The following is a 6311-nucleotide window of genomic DNA, read 5'->3' on the forward strand; positions in this document are numbered from 1 at the left end:
TTAATTGCTGTTTACTTCTTATTAAATAAATAATGCCACATATTTCCTAATGTTGACTGCAGCAAAATTGGAAAGTTGAAATGCACAATGTGCCTAAAGAAATAAAACTACTGGTAAATAAAAGTCTGCCCAACAATCTCACTGGTGGATGGAAAGAAAAAACTTTAGATTTTATTAATTTACACATCAGTATACATTGACAAGATTAGAATATTGACCATTAACAATTTCAGTTTCATTTTTTAACCTGTATTTGCCATTGGGCAGGCCATAAGAACTACAAGCAGGAGTAGGCCTCAAGCCTTCTCCACCATTCAACAAGATCATGGCTGGTCTTTTCGTGGCCTCAGCTCCACTTACCCACCCTCTCATCATAACCTTTAATTATTTTACTGTTCAAAAATAAAAATCTTAGTTTCAAAAACATTTACTGAGGAAGCCTTAACTACTTCCCTAGGCAGGGAATTCCATAGGTTCACAACCCTCTGGGTGAAGAGGTTCCTTCTCAATTCAGTCCTAAATCTGCTCCCCCTAATTTTGAGGCTATGTCCTCTTGTTCTAATTTCACTTGTCAGTGGAAACATCCTCTCTACTTCTATCTTATCTATTCCCTTCACAATTGTATACATTTCTATAAGATTCCCTCTCATTCTTTTAAATTATAATGAATATAATTCCCATGTACTCAGTCTCTCCTCACAAACTAATCTTCTCAACTCCAGAATCAACTTTGTGAACCTCCTCTGCACCCCCTCCAATGCCAGTACATCCTTTCCCAAGTAAAAAGACCAAAACTGCATGCAATACTCAAGGTGTGGCCTCACTAACATCCTACACAGCTGTAACATAATCTCCCTGCTTTTAAACTCATTCCCATTACCAATGAAGGACAAAATCCCACTTATCTTCTTAATTACTTACAGCACCTGCGGACCAACCATCTGTGATTCATGCACAAGGACACCCAGGTCCCTCTGCACAGCAGCATGCTGCAATTTTTCACTATTCAAATACCAGTCCTTTTTATTATTATTCCTACCAAAATGAATGACTTCAATTTTATTAATAATTTGGAGGTGCCGGTGTTGGACTGGGGTGTACAAAGTTAAAAATCGTACAACACCTGATTACAGTCCGACAGGTTTATTTGGAAGCACTAGCATTTGGAGAGCTGTTCCTCCATCAGATGGTTGTGGCACCGAAAGCTAGTGCTTCCAAATAAACCTGTTGGACTATAACATGGTGTTGTGTCACTTTTTTTTAACATTGTACTCCATCAACCAGACTTTTGCCCACTCACTTAAACTATCAATGTCCCTTTGCAAAGTGTCACAGTCCTCTGCACACTTCGCTCTTCCACCCATCTTAGTGTCATTCGCAAACTTTGACACACTACACGTGGTCCACAACTCCAAATCATCTATGTAAATTGTGAATAATTCCCAACACTAATCCCTGAGGCACACAACTAGTCACTGATTTCCAACCAGAAAAACAGTCATTTATCCCCACCTTTGCTTCCTGCTAATTAACCAATCCTCTATCCATGCTAAAACATTGCCCGTAACACCTTGCATCTTATCTTATGCAACAGCCTTTTGTGCAACTTCTTGTCAAATGCCTTTTGGAAATCTAGAGAGACCACACTTACTGGGTCCCCATTGTCCACCCATGCTCATAATGTCTTCATAGAATTCCAGTAGATTAGTTAAGCATGACTTGCCTTTCATGAGTCCATACTGCATCTGCCCAACAGGACAATTTCTATCTAAATGCCTTGCTATTTCTTCTTTTATAAGATGTTCCCCACAACAGAAGTTAACAGGTCTATAATTCCCCATCTTTTGTCTAACCTCCTTTTTATAAACAATGGCGTCACATTTGCTGTTTTCCAATCTGATTGAACTGCCCTAGAGTCCAGTGAAATTTGGAGAATTACCACGAGTGCATTTGTTATATCTCCCACCATCTCTTTTAGTACCCTGGGATGCATTGCGTCAGGGCCAGGAAACCCATCTGCCCTTAGCTCCATTAGCTTGCCCAACACTATCACTTTCGTTATAATGACTCTTTTCAGGTCCTTACTTACCTTCATTTCTTTGTCAATTACTGGCATGGTATTCACGTCCTCCACTGTGAAGAACAACACAAATACCTGTTCAGTGCCTCAGCCATTTCCTCATATCCCATTACTAAATCCCGCTTCTCATCTTCTCAAGGACCAATGTTCGCTTCAGCTACTGTGTTCATTTTATATATTTATGGAAACTTTTTGCTATCTGTCTTTATATTCTGAGCTACTTTATTCTAATAATCTATCTTATTTATCTGATGCCGAGCAAACAAAACAGTTTCTTGGGCCCACTGATGTTTGATGAAATTCATCAGGCCTTGGGATTAGCAGTTTTGCAGCATTAACATAGAAATTCTGTTTTTTAATGACTCTAAATGTCAATGGCAGCTATATACATTCCTGCAACAGCAGTACTTGTCCTAAGTTCCACTAAGATGCATTGAGACGATAGAAGGAATGGTAACAATGCAGCTGGGATATTTTGGTGAAAATGAGATGTGTTGGACCAACTTTAGCTCTCCCCAGTCTGGAGGAATGGAATGCGAACGCAGCTCAATTGTACATTCTCGTCCCACCAATTTGCAATTTTAAAATCATGCTGTTTGGTGACAGCTTTATTGATAAATGGAGATCAGGGTACATAGGAGCACATTTGGATTTTAACTAGCTCCTGCATGTGCCCAGATAAACCACCAAGTAAATCGGTTGGAAAGCTCCCACAGAAATATATTTTAAAACATGCCCCCCCAGCTCAACAAGAGTTGTATTGTCACTGGCAGCTTTGAAATGACAGCAGATATTCCCAGGCTCCTCCTTTTTAAACCTTCCCAACTAGCCACTGTCACTTTTGACTGGAAATGGCCAAACAGACGACTGGCAAGAATAGAGATCTAACAAATTAAAAACTTAGCCTGGTCCCTGTTGCAATCTATGTAAAGATCAATAACTTCCAGTTATTAGCTGAAAGAATGACATGTCAAGATTTCATGCTTACTGTGTTGATGATGACAATGCTTACAATGACTGGAACTTTACATCTCGACTAGATACAACGAATGTGAAAATTTAATTTTGAGACGATAAGTTAGACATACTACAATGCCATTCATCAAATATGCCATTTTTCAACTTTGCAATTAAAATCTTTACATAAAAATGGAAGTTCAAATTGAAGATCTATTGAGGTGTTCAAAGGTATTAATAAGGAAAACCTATTTTTTAGTAATTAAAATTAAATATTAAATATTTGGGGAAATATTTAATTTTAATTTTGAGATAAGTAAATTTTGTTAAGCAAAGGTATAAGGGATATGGACCAAAGGTAGGTATTGAGTTAATCTGCAGACAGGCCATGATCTCATCAAATGGTGGAATAGGCTCAAGGAGCTGAATGGCTTATTCCTGTTCCTATATTCCAAAATAACAGAAAATTCCAGAAATACTCTTCAAGTTCAGCAGCATCAGAGAAGAGATAAACAGAAGTTCAGAGTAATGTTACTGTTGGGACACAGAGTCGTAGAAATGTACAGCCTGGAAACAGATCCTTGGATCCAACTTGTCCAGCCCGACCAGACATCCTAAATTAAACCTAGTCCCATTTGACAGCATTTAGTCCATATCCCTCTAAGCCCTTCCTATTCATGTATCCATCCTCATGCCTTTTAAATGCTGTAATTGTACCAGCCTCCACCACTTCCTCTCGTAGCTCATTCCATGCACATTCCTTACTCTGTATGAAAAAGTTCCCCTTAGGTTGCTTTAAATCTTTCCCCTCTCACCTTAAGCCAACGTAAATCACCATTAGAAAAAGTGGGGACCAGAATCCATAATCAAGAAACAGAAAATTAACTAAAAAGCTGAGAAGGGAATTGACTGGTAGCTCTTTCAGAATGAAGGCACAGGCACTTAGGACACAGTTAGGGTAACTATTGACCAGAATTCTTTTTAAGTAGTTATTTTCCTCATCAACCTGTTTAGAGCTGTTATCACACACTTTGGAGCAGGTGGTACTTGAACCATGGTCTCCTGACTCAGAAGTAGGACTCTGCCAGTGTACCCCAGCAGGCCCCTGGTGTTTGGTCAGTGGTGGATTCGGAGTTTTGTCAAGAGGATTGATAAGTATCCAGTAAAAAGTGTTGTGTGCAGCGGTATTTCGAGTGAAATTGATGGAGTAAAAAATGAGGTCTGCAGATGCTGGAGATCACAGCTGCAAATGTGTTGCTGGTCAAAGCACAGCAGGTTAGGCAGCATCTCAGGAATAGAGAATTCGACGTTTCGAGCATAAGCCCTTCATCAGGAATAAGAGAGAGAGAGCCAAGCCGGCTGAGATAAAAGGTAGGGAGGAGGGACTAGGGGGAGGGGCGATGGAGAAATGAGGTCTGCAGATGCTGGAGCTCCATCGCCCCTCCCCCTAGTCCCTCCTCCCTACCTTTTATCTCAGCCGGCTTGGCTCTCTCTCTCCTATTCCTGAGATGCTGCCTAACCTGAAATTGATGGAGCCCCACCTGGGCAGCAACTTCCACTTTGTCACATGGCAACCAGTGGAGGAAAGGTTTCAGTGAATCTGATGTGAAATCAGGTGAATAGTGAGAACTGAGGCTGGGGAAAGGGGCTAAAGAGCGAGCAAGCACTAGTTAAAATATCAGAGTCTAGATTAGAGTGGTGCTGGAAAAGCACAGCAGGTCAGGCAACATCCAAGGAGCAGGAAAATCGATGTTTCAGGCAAAAGCCCTTCATCATTCATTCCTGATGAAAGGCTTTTGCCCGAAATGTCAATTTTCCTGCTCCAAGGATACTGCCTGACCTGCTGTGCTTTTCCATCACCACTCTAATCTAGACTCTTGTTTCCAGCATCTGCAGTCCTCACTTTTGCCGAGTTAAAATATCTGTCATTTAGAGCATAAAACATTCATCATCTTTTATACTGTGCAATTTACAAGAAATCACTAAGTTAGCAGGAAAATTAAGTCCGGATACAGGGGTGTTTAAAAGTTCCAAGACTTTCTTTTCTTCAAAAAGAATGTAACCTTTTGGGTGACATAGCTCAGTATTCAGTTTAACATCCTTATTAGTGGTGCCTACTGTAAAATTGAGAGACGTTCTGGGAACAATTCCAAACTCAGAGCATAAGATTGCTAGTGAACAAAGTCATTTTAAAAATAAATGCAAAGCAGAATAGAGAAAATGAGATGAAGAGAAGAGGGTGCAGTCATTTGTTGGTTTTAGAAAGCATTCAAAGTAAACATTGGTAATATGCACAGAAACTGTGCTATGGAACTGTGTGATTCTTGTCAGGGAAAGCTGAGTTGTATATTTTTAAATGGACAGTCGTTCTACAGCAGCATTGGACAAGCTGCCAGTACTGACTGGACATATTCTGGGAGATGTATTTGCCCCTGGTTGATCAACATGTTAAGGATCATGAAGCCATGCCTCCCTCAAGCTTTGCAATGTGTCTCGATTTTGACTTTAGTCAAAATTCTGGTCACCTTAGCACAGTTTTACTGTAACAGGAGAGCAGAGGGTGCAAAGTCTATTGCATAAGTGCACATTAATTTGTTTTGGGTTTCCGCTATATTGCATAGGACTGTGATTGTATTTTAAGTTAGGAGCAGACTGTATTGTATGGGGTGTGGAATGTATTTTACATTGAGGACAGACTGTTGTATTGGGTGTGGAATATATTTTACATTGGGGACGGACTGTATTGTGTGGAATGTATTTTACATTGGGGACAGTGTGTTGTATTGGGTGTGGAATGTATTTTACATTGGGGACGGACTTTGTTGTATTGGGTGTGGAATGTATTTTACATTGGGGACAGAGTTTGTCGTATTGGGTGTGGAATATATTTTACATTTGGAGCAGACTGTGTTGTATTGGGTGTGAAATATATTTTACATTGGGGACGGACTGTGTTGTATGGGATGTGGAATGTATTTTACTTTGGGGACGGACTGTGTTGTATTGGGTGTGAATGTATTTTACTTTGGGGACGGACTGTGTTGTATTGGGTGTGAATGTATTTTACATTGGGGACGGACTGTGTTGTATTGGGTGTGGAATGTATTTTACATTGGAGACAGACTGTGTTGTATTGGGTGTGGAATGTATTTTACATTGGGGAGCTGATAGTACTTTACACTGGACGTAGATTGTATTTTAAATTGGGTGCGCACTGTATTTCACAACGGAAGTAGATTGAAATAGACTGGGTGCAGACAGTATTTACATTGGA

The sequence above is a fragment of the Hemiscyllium ocellatum genome, chromosome 28 (assembly GCF_020745735.1).
Source record: "Hemiscyllium ocellatum isolate sHemOce1 chromosome 28, sHemOce1.pat.X.cur, whole genome shotgun sequence".
NCBI lineage: Eukaryota > Metazoa > Chordata > Chondrichthyes > Orectolobiformes > Hemiscylliidae > Hemiscyllium > Hemiscyllium ocellatum.